This window comes from Peromyscus maniculatus, chromosome 2 (assembly GCF_049852395.1).
Source record: "Peromyscus maniculatus bairdii isolate BWxNUB_F1_BW_parent chromosome 2, HU_Pman_BW_mat_3.1, whole genome shotgun sequence".
Taxonomy (NCBI): Eukaryota; Metazoa; Chordata; class Mammalia; order Rodentia; family Cricetidae; genus Peromyscus; species Peromyscus maniculatus.
In genome coordinates, this window is record NC_134853.1 from 113716813 (window position 1) to 113735050 (window position 18238).

Sequence of the window (18238 nt, forward strand, 5' to 3'; positions counted from 1 at the left end):
CATATCAAGTTGAGGTAGGAATAAGCTCCTCCTCTTGTATTAAGGCTTGGTAAGACAACCCTTTATAAAGAATAGTCTTCCAAAAGTCTGTCAAAGCATCAGGGACAGGCCCCACTCCCACTGCTGGGAGTCCCATAGGTAGACCAAGCTATACAACTGTCACACATTTGTAGAGGGCCTAGCTCAGTCCTATGGGGGCTCCTTAGCTACTGGTACAGTGTCTGTGAGCTCCTATGAGCTTAGGTTAGTTGGGTTCTTTTAGATGATCTTGATCTCCCCAGCTCATACAATCCTTCCTTCTCTTCAACAGGATTCCTGGAGCTTGGACTGATGCTTGGATATGGATCTCTGCATCTGCTTAAATCAATTCCTAGACAAAGGCTCTCTGATGAAAATTAAGCTAGTCACCAATCTTATCACAGGAGACAGCCAGTTCTCCACTGTTGCTAGGAGTCTTAGCTGGGGTCATTCTTATAGATTTGTGGGAGTATGCCCTGTACCAGGTTTCTACCTGACCCTGAAATGCCCCCCATCAAGACATTTCTTTGATTATTCTCCCCCTTTATCTCCACCAACCCAACCCCCATATTCCCATACCCACCCACCCCCCAGTTTACCCAAGATATCTATTTCCCTTTCTCAGAAAAATTCATGTGTCCCTCTCTGGGCCCTCCTTGTTACCTAGCTTCTCTGGGCCTGTGAATTATGGCGTGGTTATCCTTTACAGCTAATATCGACTTGTGAGTGAGTACACACCACATTTGTCTTTCTGGATCTGGGTTACCTCACTGAGGAATTTTTTTTCTAGTTCCATCAATTTTTCTTCAAATTTTCTGATGTGATTTTTTTAATACAATTGTACTTTTAATAGTACTCCATTGTGTAAATGTATCAACACATTTAATGCCATATCTATCCATATCTATTGCCATATTGCCTCAAATCCAAGTGGATCAAAGACCTCAACATAAATTCAGTTACACTTAATCTGATAGAAGAGAAAGTAGGAAGTAGACTTGAACACATTGGCACAGGAGGAATTTCCTGAATAGAACATCAGTGCACACACTTAAATTGACAATTAATAAATGGGACCTCATGAAACTGAAAAACTTCTGTAAGACAAAGGACACTGTCAATAAGACAAAATGACAGCCTACATGTGGTGGTATTGTGTCTCCCGAAATATTGTGCATGCTAATAATCTTATCTGGGGTCAGAGAACAGAAGAGCCACAATATTAAACATAGAGGATAGGCAGTAGTAGCACACACCTTTAATCCTAGCATTCCAGAAGCAGAGATCTACCTGGATCTCTGTGTGTTCAAGGATACAGCCAAGCATGGTGACTCAAGCTTTTAATCCCAGAAAGTGAGCCTTTAATCCCAGGGAATGATGGCAGAAAGCAGAAAGGTATATAAGGTATGGGGACCAGAAACTAGAAGCTTTTAGCTGGTTAAGCTTTTAGGCTTTTGAGCAACAGTTCTGCTGAGAGCCATTTGGATGAGGACTCAGAAGCTTGCAGTCTGAGGAAACAGAATCAGCTGAGGAATTGGCAAGGTGAGGTTGCTGTGGCTTGTTCTGCTTATCTTCTAGCATTCACCCCAATAACTGGCCTCAGGTTTGATTTTATTAATAAGGTCATTTAAGATTCATGCTATACCTACAAAATAGGAAAAGATCTTCAAAAACCCCCACATCTGACAGAGGGCTGATCTCCAAAATATCAAAATATATAAAGAACTTGAGAAACTAGACATCAAAACACACACACACACACACACACACACACACACACACACACACACACACAAATAATCCAATTTAAAAGTAGGGTATAGATCTAAACAGAATTCTCAACAGAAGAATCTCAAATGGACAAAAGGCAAAGAATTGTTCAACATCCTTAGCCATTATGGAAATGCAAATCAAAATGAATGTGAGATTTCATCTTACACCTATCAGAATGGCTAAAATTAAAAACACTAATGACAACTTATGCTGGAGAAAATATGGAGCAAGGGGAACACTCCTCCACTGTTGGTGGGAGTGCAAACTTGTACAGCCACTTTGGAAATCACTATGGTGGTTTCTTAGACAATTGAGAACCAATCTATCTCAAAACCCAGTAACACCACTCTTGGGCATATATCCAAAAATGCTTAATCATTCTACAAGGACACTTGCTCAACAATGTTCAGAGTAGCATTAGTTGTAATTGCCAGAACCTAGAAACAACCTATATGTCCCTCAACCAAATTCCTATTCTTATTGTTACAAAACTGGCATTCTTATGACTACGCCATTTCCCTATCTCCAGCTAAGGTATTTATAAGAAAAATGTTTGTATGTACATGGGCCTAGATTAAAAAATATTGAAACAGTGTTAATCAATAATTTTTAGTGCATTTATCCTAATGTACTATAGACAGAAAAGGCTAATCTAAAAGCAGTAGATATGAATAAATTAGAGCAGGAGTTAGCAAAATTGATTTTAAAATTATAGAGACAAACAATGCAACAAATAAGTGGATCTGTGAAAATATACACAAGTTTGACAAACTCACAGAAAACTTCCTATGCCTTTAGCATGTACTTGTCCATTTATTTTCCTAGACAGGAGAAGTTTTTATCATAACTTAATTTCCCCTGCATAGATTGTTGATCTTAATGAGCAGCCTGTTTTCTAGGGCTCAATTTTCAGTACTACTAAGAGAGGATAAGTATGGTATATTCTGAAAACATATACTCTAAAATACTTGAAAATCTAGTAGTCATTTATTTTCTTGTTATTAGCAATTTTGACTGGAATAAAACAAAATTTCAAAGTAGTTTTATTTTTTATTTCTATGATGGTTATGGATGTTGAACTCATTTTAAAGTATTTTGTGTCCTCTTACATCTCTTCATTTGCTCACACTGTTATATCCCAAAGTCTAGATTTTTAAATTGAGTTGCTTTTTTATTAGTAGTTTTTATGTCTCGTGTCTAAAATAGAAAAACGTCTTCTCTCAGATGTATAAGTGGCAGAGCTTTTCCCATGCTGTAGGCTGCCTCAGTTTCCTTTTTAGTTAAGATGTATTCTAATCAGTTTAATTTCAATAGGTCCTATGCACTGATTGATGGCTAATCTTTTCTAACTTCACATTAGACAGGGGGATTAAAGTCTAGAATATACAAACAACTACAAAATTTAAACATGGAAAAAATGAAATCACCCATCTGTAAGTGAATGAAAGAAAGTGGGTATGAGTTTCTCAAAAGAAGAAATACAAATTACCAGCAAATGTTTAAAGATGTTCAATGTCCTTAGGTATTTGGGTGTGGCTGTGTCCTTGAGGTAATTTAAATTGAAAGCTGGACTTTCCTCTTCTCTCTGTGTCTTCCCTCCAACCCTTTCTCTTTTGTTTCTCTGTTCCTTGTCTGACCCAATGAAAGGACTTTAACCTTTAATTCCTCAACAACATATATAAAAACTGAAATGAGAAGGAAGTGGGGGTTTTGTTCTACAAAAATTTATAAGAGTTCTACAAGTGAAAAGGTTACCTCATTGCCCCCTGAAGACCCAGAATAGCACTCATAACTACAGACAGATGTTACCAAGCTGTATCTACAAGTTGCAGCCAATATTCATAGAAGATATTTAATTTTAAAGTTTTTTTACTGCTTTCAGGGAAATATTAACACACACACACACACACACACACACAAGCACATACACATTGTATGTACAAACACACGATTTTGAGTCAGAGGCTTGGAAAATATATAGTTTAAGATTAAAGTTATGCAATTACTTTAACTTGTAAAAGCAGATTATGAGGAGAACCAAGGGTACAATAATGGTTACATTGTTCTTTGAAGGACGGGTTGCATTTAAATAGGCTGAGTAAAGGGTAGGAAGGCAAATTAAGTATATATTTTTAAATAGACTCAAAAAATATTATCAACTTAGTGATAAAGTCAGGAATAAAACACTGAATTTCTGAAAAATAAGTCATTACCACATCAGGGAAATTGGCAAGTAAAGCTGTTTTGAGATTCCATCATATCTCTGTCAGAATGGCTCTCATGAAGGAAAACAAAAGGATATTAAATCCTGGTTAGGATGTGGGGAAAGAGGGGCCCACATACACAGCTGCATGCAGCCACAGTAGAATTCGGCATGAAAATTGCTGAAAAAGCTACAATAGTTCTAGTCCTTAGCCCAGCTATTCAGCTGTTTTTTTTTTTTAACCCAAATGGAGCCACAAGAGCATGCCATAGAAATATTTTCATACACATGTTTATTTCCACTTTATTACTAATAGTCAAGACATCCCTCTTCAATGTACATTAAGAAATTAATGTATATATTAAAACATGCTACACAAATACAATAGAATTTTATTGAGCCAGAAAAATGAAATTACCTCATTTTAAGGAAAACTGATGGAACTGAATAGTAGCATGTTAAGGAAAATAAATTGGCAAACTAAGGAAGACAAATATTGACCATGTCCTGTCTCATCTAGATTCAGAATTCAGTGTGTATTTATGACATTAAAATACAAGAGGTACTATGGAAAGACAGGAGGGGACAAGAAAATACCAATTTTTTCTTATCTTTTTTTCTTTTTCAGCTTCTAGAAACTTTATTTTCCTTCCACCTTTTTTCCTTTTGCTCAGGTGTCTGCAGAGGAGCTCAGGACCACTCAGTGGTGATGCCAACCCACTCGGTAGTCTGAACTGTGGGAGCTGCTGACCAGTCCTCAGTGGTTGGCTGGGCACTCCAGTCTTCAGTAGGGAACTGCTGGATGGGTACAGAGGGCACCTGTCCACCCTCAGACCAGTCTGCCACCTCTGGCTGAGCAGCAGTGAACTCAGGAGCTGGTGAGATGACGCTGACATCAGCAGGTTTCTCAATGGCAACAATAGCATGGGCTGCAAGCAACAGCTTCTCCCAGGTCCTCTTCAGATTTATGATGTAGATACCATCACTTTTCCTTTTGTAGATATACTGCTCCATCTGAAAGTCCAGGATGGTGCCACCTAAGTGGGTTCCTACAGAAAGGAATTTGAGGACATCCTCCTCCTTCATCTGCAGGACATCAAGGGCTCCGGACATTGTGTAAGTTTCCCTTTAAGTTACCATAGGAATCAAGAACAATGCCATATGGACCCATCCCAGAGTAGTGCGGAAAGACTTTTTTCTCTTCTTTTCAGTCTAAATCTAATCATATTTATACATGAAAAGGTAATGAAACACTGTGTTCTTGATAACTTAAAATTTAAGTGAAAAAGAAAGCAATTTTTAAAAGAGCACTACAAAATTGTTGAATATTTATTTGAAAAATATCAGACGTAAATAGAAGATCATACCCATCCATCAAATTTGGATCTCTTTTTCCACTCAGCACTGGAATGAGAAGATGCAATTCCAGTACGATTGGACTGACTTACTATCAGGTGGTACTTCAGAGTTTTAGGGAAGTCGAGTTTGTCTGCACTGATGTGACAATTCAGGCTTCTTTGTTTGGTAATGTTGTTCACTCTGTGTTTGCCTCATACATAGCAGCAATACAGATTCGGAATGATCCATTAAGTTTTTCAGAATCATGAGTTAACTTATAGTTGAACTTGTACATCTTGAAAATAACAGTTGGTTTTGGTGGAGGAATTTCAAATGTCACAGAAACTGTCCCTCTTTCCTCACTGGGATTTGAAATCTCTAATTCCAGCAGTTTTAGGTTCTGAAATCTATTGTTTCTGTAATATGGCTTAAAGAAAGTTCTTTGCATGTTGACAGTCATGCTTTGCTGAACATCTTTCCTAGTCTGGCATTATTTTTAGCCTAAGCTTTATCAATGAGTCTAAGGAAAATGTGGCAAATCTAATATTTAATTGGATTAACGGCCTCTTCTTTCCAGGATGTTTTTTTCTTTTTATTCTGATTACCTTTGGAATCTACTAGAACTCTATATTTTCCTCTATATATCATTCATCTTCTTATAAATAACCTTTAATATAATCTAAGATGACAATATATTCAAAACTACTTCATATGTCTACTTGTGGTGGTATTGTGTTCCCCAAAATATTGTGCACCCTAATAAACTTATCTGGGGTCAGAGACAGAACAGCCACTAGATACAAAGGCTAGAAAATAGTGACAATCACACCTTTAATCTTAGCATTCCAGAGACAGAAATCCTTCTGGATCTCTGTGAGTTCAAGGCCACATTGGAAACAGCAAGGCACGGTGACACAGGCCTCTAATCCCAGAAAGTGAGCCTCTAATCCCAGGGAATGATGGCAAAAATAGAAAGATATATAAGGCATGAAGACCAGAAACTAGAAGCATTTGGCTGGTTAAGTTTTTAGGCTTCTAGCAACAGCTCAGCTGAGAGCCATTCTGGATGAGGACTCAGAGACTTCCAGTCTGAGGAAACAGGATCAGTTGAGGAACTGGCAAGGTGAGGTAGCCATGGCTTATTCTGGTTGTTTCATCTTCTAGCGTTCACCCCAATAACTGACCTCAGGTTTGATTTTATTAATAAGACCTACTAAGATTCCTGCTACATCATAGATTATTTTTAATTTTTTATTGGAAATAGATTCTTCTCTTATACAATATATCCTAAACCACAGTCCCCCCACTTCACTCCTTGAAGCTACCCCACACCTTCCCTTTCCCATAGATCTACTCCTTTTCCATTTCATCTTCAGAAAAGAACATTCCTCCATGACACAAAAGCCAAACAGGAAAAAACAAAATAAAATAAGACAAGGCAAAAAATGTTTATACCAAGGCTCAACAATACAACTGAACAGGTGGAAAAGACTCCTAAGAGCAAGAAAAAGAGTCAGAGACACACTCACTCAACAGCTAGGTGTCCCAAAAAGCACCAAACTAACAGTCATAACTTATATGCATAGGACCTGATGCAGACACATACAGGCCCTATGCTTGCTGCTTAAGTCTCTACGAACCCATGTGAGTCCTGCTTAGTTGATTCAGTGGGCCATGTTCTCTCATTTAAGAGGGGGAAAAAGATTGTAGAAGTCAGAGAGTTTGAGACACTACAGATTTATTTTAAATATACCCTTTTATATAATTTTTGTACATGTATGACAAGTGAACAAGCCAATGTGTCTAGAATTTTTTTCTTTTGACCTAATTAAATTTAAGTAGAAAATACATAATTTGAGAAATAGGTAGAACTTTTGGATTGCATAGATGAATAAAACAAGCTTTTATTATTGGAAACACTGGCTATATTTCCAATAAGTACAAAGTTTAAAGACAGTGGAGTAAGGTCTATAATTAGGTGATAAAACTATTTTGTCTCCTAATGGAGACTCTTGATGACTAAGTAAGTGAACTCCTCTGAACCCTGGTTTCAAGTAGATCTCAAACTTAAAAATATCTAAACATGCATAACAATTTCTAACAACCCATGGATAAAGGGACCTTAAGCACCCTTGACCCCACACAAAGGTGCCCAGTGGGGGGTTAGGGTGGGTGGGGTGTGGGGGTGTGGGGGGAGGAGACACAACTCAAGACCAAAAGATTCTTCTTGATTGATCAGAACACTGGAGAATAAATATCTTAATGTTACTGAGTGGATGCTATTAGAAGCAAAGTAATCTTAACTCCATTAAACTGGCTGACCCTTGTTACTTTTTTTGTTTTACTATTTTCTGTAGAAGCAGCTATTTGTATCTTTCTGAAGCTACTCCTTACATATTTTCTACTCATTCACTTTTGCTATAAATCAAGCCATTCTGATCTTAAAATCAAAAGTTCACATTTTCCTAGAACCACCCTCTAATAATACTGGTCAAAATATATCCTCATTATTTTCACTTGTATCTATCTTTGTATTTTATCTTTGATAAAACCCCAAAACTACCTCTCACACACTCACCCCAGAAGAAACACAAACATCCAGTTTTGACCAATATTCAGTGTCCTTGTACGACATAAGCCTGGTACTCCCGATTTGAATGAGTAAGACCTCTTTGTTTTCAGGTACACACTGGTTTTCAGGCTGGCCTCAAATGTCGGCTTCAAGCATGAGAATTGCTGGCTTGCACTGCCACTCAGCTCAACCTTTATAGTTTGCCTTAAATTCCATTTCTGGTTATATTACTTATTATCAAAAAAGAAATATGTCTATTATGAAATCTTTGAGAAGTGAAAGTTTCTTATTCAGCACTGAACCCAAGGCCTTAATCCATGGTAGTTGTCTAATAAGTATTTATTAAAGGGTATGTGTGGCTCACACCTTCAATCCTAGTACTAGGTAGGCAGAGATAGTTCTCTGAGAGGTCCAGGCTGGCCAGAACTACACCATGAGACTCTATCTCAAATAAACCAAGCAAGCAAGCAAGCAAACAACTACAAAGTATTTATTGAAGAGATAATATTCCAGAGTTGAGTTAAAAGGGGAGATTTTCTTTCCAACACTCTCTTCAGCTCTTTACTCAAGAAAATTTAATCTTGCAGGTAGGTTTCTTTGAGAATACTTACCCCTTTGGAGCCAATTAATGTTTAATATACACTTGTAAGAATAGTCTTAGAAGGAGTCTGGGGTATGAGAATTAACTCCTGACCAAAAAAAAATATTTCTTCCTAGAAAGAAACAGAAACATTAACTGGAATTAACATTCTTAATTCCTCTCATAGCAAGACATAAAGATATGCTGGATAAACTTTGAGGATTAACATGCTAGCAGTTCATCAAAACATTGTTCAGTACTCCATGGATGGATTTAAATATAGTTCAGAAACTACATGAAAGAGCTTGGTTTCTTAAAAATAAGTATAAAGATATCAAAGATGAGGATGCAAAATAATATTCATTGTCAGACAGTATTTTCTGAATTTAATCTTTCTTCACGCAAATACTTTCTAACCTACCAGTCTTTCTGCTCCTAGTCATAAGTATTTGAATTTCCTTGTATATACTGAGAGTTTAGTCTTCTAATTTAGAGGTGAGAAGTATATCTCTAGGAAGTCCTTTTAAAGCTACCTTTATCCCCTCTAAGATAAACATCTTTGAGATCTAACATCTTGATCTTCTTTAACAGAAATACATAGAATTAAAACCACCTGGAATCTGAGATGAAATATGTGTCAAGAGCTTTCCAGTGTTTGCATTGGCGTCCCAATCTCTGACATTGAGGCCTTGTCATGTCCCCTGTTACTAGGAGTCTTTGCTAGGGTTGCTCTCATAGAATCCATGGAGTTTCCATTGCCCTATGTTTTTACCTCCTCCACCAAATGCTCCTCAATTTCAGTCTTTTCTCCCAGTATTTTCTCACCCTACCTACCTGAACCCTTCTGTTCCCAACCCCACCTGCCCTGCCCAGTCCACATGTAAAATCTTTTCCATTTCCTTTCCCAAAGAGATCGTTGCATCTTTCCTTGAGCCTTATTATTTAGCCTCTCTTGGTCTGTGGACAATAGTATGGTTATCATTTACTTTATAGCTAATATCCACTTGTAAGTGAGTACATAACATATTTGTCTTTCTTGGTCTGGGTTACCTCACTCAGGATGATTTTTTCTAGTTCCATCCACTTGCCAAAACACTTTGTGATGTCTTTGTAACAGCTGAGTAATACTCCATTGTATAAATGTACCACAATTTCTTTACCCATTATTTCATTGAGGGATATCTAAGTTGTTTCTAGCTTGTGGCTATTGGGAATAAAGCTGCTATGAACATAATTGAGAAAGTGTCCTTGTGGTATGATGGAGCATCCTTTGGGTATATGCCCAGGAAGGGTATACCTGGTCTTGAGGTAGATCAATTCCCAATTTTCTGAGAATCCTCCATCTTAATTTCAAAATGGAAAAGCTTTTCAGTTTCATGAGGTCCCATTTATTAACTATTGATCTTAATGCCTGTGCTACTGGTGTTCTGTTCAGTAACTTATCTTCTGAGCCAATTTTTTCAAAACTATCTCCTGCTTTCTCTTCTATATTAGCATATCTGATTTTATATTGAGGTCTTCGGGCCACTTGGATTTGAGTTTTGTGCAAGGTCATAGATACAAATCTAATTGCATTTTTCTGACATCCAGTTAGACCAGCACCATTTGTTGAAGATGCTTTCTTTTATCTATTATTTATTTCTGGGTTGTTTATCAAAAATCAGGTGTCCATAAGTGTGTGGATTAATGCCTGTGTCAATGATTCCATTGACCAACATGTCTGTTGTTATGCCAATACCATGCAGTTTTTATTACTATAGCTCTGTAATACAGCTTGAAATTAGGGATGGTGATGCCACCAGAAGATTTTTTTATTGTATAGGATTGTTTTAGCTATCCTATTTTGTCTTGTTTTGTTTTCCATATTGTGGTGGTAATCTAATTGTATTGAAATATTATTTTGATTTGTACTGAAATATTAATTTGATTGTATGTTAATAAAGTTGTCTGGGGGTCAGAGCTATTAGAGCCATAGCAAGAGTGTGGCGGTGGTGGCACACGCCTTTAATCCCATAGATATCTGTGTGTTCAGGGTCAGAGCTATTAGAGCCATAGCAAGAGTGTGGCGGTGGTGGCACACGCCTTTAATCCCATAAGATCTCTGTGTGTTCAGGGATACAGCCAGCATTGGAGACATATGCCTTTAAGACCTAGGGGGCTGTACATTCAGACAGTGACGAGGCAGTCATGTGTTTGGGTTTACAACCAATGAGAAGGCAGAACAACATACTTTAAAAATACGAACCGAGAGGAAGTAGGTCTCTTTTCGCGAAGCTGGGACAGCAGGAGGAAGGGTGAGATTTTAGCTCTGAGCTCTGACCTCTCGGCTTTCTCTTTTACATTGTTTCTGTGTTTCTTATTTAATAAGACGGTTGGTTACATCTACATCTGGCGCCCAACGTGACAAGAATCCATTAAAAACTGCTTGGCTTGGCGGCAGGTCCACTTTCCCGCAAGGGCGGCAGGCGGTCCGCGGCAGCGGCGGCGGCGGCGGCGGCGGCTGCGGCAGCGGCGGCACACGGCGGCCGGCGGCGATCGGCTTCTTAGTCCGAGCTGCTGGCGTCCTAGTCCGGGTAGCAACTTCTAGCCCGGGCCTAGGTCTGTGAGCAGCTTGCCTAAAGCCGGTGCTACAAACAACTCAGACCTGCCCTACCGAACAGGGCCCTGCCTGTAAAGCCAACGCACGTGGTCGGAGCTTAAGGAAGCCAGACCCAAGCCTTGACTCGGCACAAGAGGGAACACGTGGCTGCATTTAAGCTTTAGCCGGCTATGCTTTCTTGTGCGTTCTCTCTTTCCTCTCTCTCTCTCTCTCTCTCTCTCTCTCTCTCTCTCTCTCTCTCTCTGGATTTACACCTGGGACACTAGGTGGCTGCTTTGAAAATCCCCTCGGATTTCTACTGTTCTACGCAGATTTGGTAAGTCATAATATATCAGATATTTTAAAGGAAACTATCTAAAAGAGAATTTTTTTCCACATTAAAAAACAAATGGGTTTTATGTGTACATTGGAAGAAAATTGGTTTTTGTTCGAAATTTTAGGCAGTCTGGCAATGGAACAACTATATAATATTAGTATTGGTGGAATTATGCACCTCATCACTATAATAATCCACATTTTAATATTTAAAAAGATAGTCAATTTAAGTGCCAGGATAACAGCGTTAGAAGAACTTGTTAAACCTGTAAAAATTCAGACAGAAGAAATTAACAGTGAAGTTGTTTCAAGTCGGGATCATAAGGTTGCAGAAAGAAAGCCTGTTTTCACACAGTCACCCTTAATTTATCCTGTAACAGTACAGCAGATGCCTGATCAAATGGCTACACAAAATACTTGGGCTCCAATTGAAATGTTGGATTTAAAAAGGTTTAAGGAGGCAATAGTATCTTATGGCATGCATTCCCCATATGTAAAGCAAATGTTAAACACTTGGTCAACATATAATAGGATAGTACCACAGGACTGGCGGGACCTCGCACAAGGTGTTCTGGAACCCAGCCAGAGACTTCAATTTCTGACTTGGTTTAAGGAGGAGGCTAAAAACATAGAAAAACAATGGAGGGATAAAGGAGTACAAGTTTGCCAGGATCAGCTTATGGGCGAAGGCCAATATGCTTCAGCACAAGCACAATGTTTATATGATGTCCAAACCCTAATTTTATGTCGAACGGCAGCCTTGAATGCATGGGACAAAGTTGAGGAACCAGGAAAAAAATCTGAGTCATTTACAAAGGTGAAGCAAGGCCCAAAAGAGTCTTTTACAGATTTTTTACAAAGACTGGCTTCAGCAGTAAAGAGAACGGTCTCGGATTCAGAAGCTGGTAAGGCAATAATTGAATCTTTGGCCTTTGAGAATGCGAATGCAGCATGCAAAAGAATAATCAGGCCATTAAGGGCAAGATCTGCACCTATGGAAGATTGGATTAGAGAAACAATTAATATTGAAGCTGATGAGCATGATGATACATGGGTAGGAGAAGTAATTTCAAAAGGTTTGAGGAGTGTTAGATGTTTTGGATGTGGAAAGCAAGGACATTTGAAAAGGGACTGTAGACAGGTCATTTCCAGAAACAATGTTTCTTCAAGGAACAATGGCAACAGAATGCCCCTTCCTTCTGGAGTATGCAGAAGGTGTGGTAAGGGAAAACACTGGACCAACGAATGTAGATCAACAAAGGACAGACAGGGTAATCCTTTGCCTCAGTCTTCGGGAAACTCCCAGAGGGGCCTCAGGCAGGCCCCCAGTGCAACTCCAGTTCAAACCTTTCCGGCAGCCATAGAGGAAATGCCTGCTCTGGAGAGCGATTAAATAACCAAATGCCTATTGGAATAAATCATGCTGATCAGGATGATGAAACAGAGAGAATAGAAAATTCAGGAGAAAACATAAAGAAAATTTTTTGGCAAACTTCTATTAATGAACAAAGACCAAAATTAACAATAAAAATAAATGGTGTTTTGTTGTCTGGTCTGGTAGACACAGGTGCGGACGTTACCATAATTGCACCAGAATTTTGGCATCCAACTTGGCCTCTTCAGGAGGTAAACGTTCAACTGTTAGGAATTGGGACATTATCTCAGGTGAAACAGAGTGCAAGATGGCTCGAATGTATAGGTCCAGAAGGACAGAGAGGAAAATTAAAACCATATGTGGCTAACATAACTATGAACCTGTGGGGTCGAGACTTGTTGCAACAATGGAATACTCAGATTAACATCCCTCCAATCTCAGAAACAAATCATAAACTAGCACATGTTACTGAGAGAAATATTAGAAGATATTGTTCTAATGAGTGGTCACCAGCCATCCATATTATACAAGAACAGGGCACAATAACTGATGATCTTCCAAAGATACCAACAGCTCTACCTTTAAAATGGTTAACAGACAAGCCTGTATGGGTCCAGCAATGGCCTTTAACAACAGAGAAACTCCAGGCTTTAGAAGAGCTGGTAGAAGAACAGTTAAATGCTCAGCATATTGAAGAATCAACCAGCCCTTGGAATTCTCCTGTATTTGTTATTAAAAAGAAATCTGGTAAATGGAGAATGGTAACAGACCTTAGGGCAATTAACAAAGTAATTCAGCCAATGGGCTCTCTACAATCTGGGATGCCTTTGCCTACTCTGTTACCAAAAGGATGGCCTCTCATAGTTATTGATTTAAAAGACTGTTTCTTTTCAATACCCTTACAAGAAAAAGACAGAGAAAGATTTGCTTTTACAGTGCCTACTTATAATAATTCTCAACCGGTTAAAAGATTTCAATGGAGGGTCCTCCCACAGGGAATGTTGAATAGCCCAACTCTGTGCCAATATTTTGTACAACAGCCATTGGAAGTGATACGTAAAAAATTTCCTAAATCTATAATTTATCATTATATGGACGATATTTTACTAGCTGACTCAAATGCAGATACTTTAGAAATAATGTTTGAAGAAGTAAAGAAAATTTTGCCTCGCTGGGGATTACAAATTGCTCCTGAAAAGATACAAAGAGGAGATTCTATTAATTATTTAGGATATAAAATAGAGCTACAAAAAATTAGACCCCAAAAGGTGCAAATTCGGAGAGATAGACTACAGACTCTTAATGACTTTCAAAGATTATTTGGAGATATTTCTCATCTACGAACTATTGTTGGGGTAAAAAATGATGAACTGACTAATTTGTTCAAAACCTTAGAAGGTGACAAGGACTTAAATAGTCCAAGAGAATTATCACCTGAAGCTGAGAAAGAATTAGCCTTGGTAGAAAAGAAAGTGCATGAAGGACACGTGAATCGTATTGATCCAAAGCTGGATTGCATTTTGGTTATCTTACCTTCTAGGCGTTCTCCTACTGGAATATTAATGCAGAGGGAAGATATTATATTGGAATGGATATTTTTACCAAATAAACCAAATAAAAAATTAAAAACTTATGTGGAAAAAATCTCTGACTTGATTTACAAAGGAAAATTGAGACTTCGTCAATTAGCAGGCATAGACCCAGCAGAAATTGTCGTACCATTAACTAAGGAGGACATTGAAAAATTATGGACAGAAAGTGAACCTTGGCAAAGAGCTTGCAGTAATTTTTTGGGAGAAATTAACAGCAAATATCCCAAAAGCAATAGAATTGATCTTATAAAGAGAGCTGAATGGATCTTGCCTCGAATTGTACGGCAAAAACCCATATCTGGAGTTCGTACATTTTATACAGATGCCAACAAAGAAGGAAAGGCAGGTTACAAATCAGAAAATTTAAGTAAAGTGGTTCAAAGTCCGTATAATTCAGTGCAAAAATCAGAATTGTATGCTATTCTGTTGGTATTAATGGATTTTTCAGAACCTCTCAACATAGTAACTGACTCTCAGTATGCTGAAAGAGTGGTGTTACATATTGAGACTGCAGAATTTATCCCTGATGCTTCAGAATTAACTTCACTATTTATTCAATTACAAGATACAATCAGGAAAAGGAATCATCCTTTATATATAACTCACATTCGATCCCATACTGGTCTGCCAGGCCCTCTAGCACAAGGCAATGAAGAGATTGATAAATTATTGATAGGAAATGTGCTGGAGGCCTCAGAATTTCATAAAAAACATCACGTTAATAGTAAAGGTTTAAAAAAGGATTTTTCCATAACCTGGCAACAAGCCAAAGAAATAATAAAGAAATGTCCTACTTGTTCCTTCTACAATCAGACGCCATTACCAGCAGGATGTAACCCAAAGGGTACTCAGAGAAATGAAATCTGGCAGATGGACGTGTTTCACTTTGCAGAATTTGGAAAATTGAAATATGTACACCACACTATCGATACTTATTCAGGATTTCAATGGGCAACTGCTTTGAGTTCTGAAAAAGCTGATTCTGTAATCACTCATTTGCTAGAAGTTATGGCCATCATGGGTATACCTGCACAAATCAAAACTGACAATGCTCCATCATATGTCTCTGTTAAAATGAAACAGTTTTTTGCTTATTACAATATAAAGCATATTACAGGCATACCACATAATCCTACAGGTCAAGCAGTTATAGAAAGATCAAACAGAACTCTAAAGGATATGCTAAATAAACAGAAATGGGTAACAAAAACCCCCAGAAATAGACTCCATAATGCTCTTCTAACTTTGAATTTTCTGAATGCCAATGAGAAAGGAACAACAGCTGCAGAGAGACATTGGATAATAGAAAAAACTACAGAATTAAATCAGCCTATATACTTTAAGGATGTGCTGACCTCAGAATGGAAACCAGGGTATGTATTACATTGGGGACGTGGTTTTGCTTTTGTTTCTACAGGAGAAGATAAGCTGTGGGTACCATCAAAATTGATAAAGGTTCGATTTGAACAAGAGAGACCTCTTAATTAGAGGAGGTGATAGTTCATCAACCAGCATGAACATCCAATTTAAACTAACTTGTATCAATAAAACATGCCTTTTCATTTCATCAGATAATAACTTGCCAAAAAGGAACATCCCCAAAATTAGTCTTGGGGAAAAGTTTTTGTTTTTGTCTTTTAGGAGAATGAAGGTTAAGGAATCTGAAGAACACTGAACAAATGAGACAACTGAAGAAAAGGGACAAATCATCTATCCCAAGAAACAGAGTGAAACGGTGTATGGGTATATATTATCTAAAAAAAAAAAATTTTATGTCTTCCTAAATGTTTGTTTCTGCTTTTCTCTAAAGATTTAACACTATTGGTCTTCTAACAGTCCCAGTTCAATTAAAATTTAAAGCTGACTTTGGAGTTGGAGAATGGCTCTCTCCTTCTTTAAAATCAAGCATGTTGTTAAAAGGAAAATGCAAACTCCCTGTATCATGCCAGAATAAGAGCCATTTCTGCTATGGTACAGGACAAAAGCAAAATTAATTAAGGGACTATTCTATTACTAAAATCAACTCTTTGATTCTATTCTGATTCTTTAAACTGTTCTCAAAGTATAAATTTTATATCAAAATTTACAAGATTAATATATATATATACATTTTAAACTTTGTTAAGATATGAATGGTCACATAGAGTACTAACTAATTCTAGAAAAAAGGCTAGCTGCATATATATGTTTTTGTGTTCGAGTCTCTTATCAGTTTTCTGCAGGAAATCACGGCCAGGCCTAATATCAACTGAAGTCTCCAGAAAGAAGATGGGGCCCCACAACAACAACAATTCCACGTGGACAATAATAATATCATTAAGCTGACAAACATCATCCACAGATCAGAAGGAAAGAAAGAAAGAAAGAAAGAAAGAAAGAAAGAAAGAAAGAAAGAAAGAAAGAAAGAAAGAAAGAAAGAAAAAAAGAAAGAAAGAAAGAAAGAAAGAAAGAAAGAAAGAAAGAAGGAAAGAAAGAAAGAAAGAAAGAAAAAAAGAAAAAAAAGAAAGAAAAGAGAAAGACAATTACTAGTTTTAAATACTTTACATTGGATTGAATTGTTTTATATTGTACACAAATTTGAAACTGATATTGTTAGAAAATGCTATATGTATATTTCTAATTGTATTTATTCCATCCATTTAACAATGGAATGCAAATTTCTGATCCTTGAATGTTATTATTATCAACTATTAGGATATAAAGAAATGAAAGCTAGTAGTTAGACATTATCATAGAACTTGTAGTCATATTGGATATGTTTTAAAAATTGAGCAGAGATGTTTTAGACAGGTCATCTTCAAACCCTTCAGAGATCTACAGAATATGGCATTTAAAATGTTTTAATAACTTAGAAAATTTTTCTTTTTTGAGACATGTCGGCTCCTGGCAGTACCAATCTACTTTAGAGAAAATATGGGCATTGAAGAAACTGCATATGGAGTCAACTTTCATTCTGGCAAAAGTTAGCCACTGGACAACAAAGTATCCTCGAATCAACAGGACAAAATGGACAGACAGATCACGAAACAAGGGACTACTGATTCTTGCCAAAACAAGTGTGGTTATGGCTTTATCAAAAGGCATCTTCTGAGGCCAGGACAATATGGCCCCATCCCTGAAGTGGCCTTCGCATCCGGAAAAGGTACGGTGCCCTTTTCTTCGAAGGCAGCTTAACAGGCAGAGGGCCGATGGATTCTGTTGTACAATGGAACAGCAGCTGAAAGCTCATGTCTCTCAAAAGTAGACTGGCATTTAATAGAGGGATGTGGAGAAGAAGGGGATGCTGAGATGAAGCTATATATACACAGCCAAGAAGAATGGACAGCTGAATTAAAAACTGTCAACAATTTCCAGAATTTAAAATCCTGAATCATGACAGGACACTAGTGGAATTCAGGTGTTTCTGGTACGTGGACTGCTCTCACCCAATGTGAGGTTGAACTGTTGACCTTGTGTACATCCTACTTCACAAATGAGTTTGTCAGATACACTAAGCCTATAGGCTGAAGATGATGCCCCAACACTGCGGAGAAACCTCAGGTGACTGCCCAGGCAGCTGGCTGTTTCTGTCAACTCACAAAATTTTTTTGGAAATTGCTTGCATGCACTTCCTGTTTTTATTTTTGTTAGCTAATATTATTCCCTTCTTGGGTCTCTGAGGGAGTTGAAGATTAGTTAGTTATGGTTGAAGATTAGTTAGTTATAGTTGAAAATTAATTAGGATAGAAAGTACATTAGATACATCTTGGAATTATCAAAATAGGATAGATAATGGAATTATTTTCTCTGATTCGTCAAATACCTGTTTAGGTATTTATTACTTGTATATATTGTATATAGTTATTGTACTTTTGTATATAGTTTTTCTTTTGT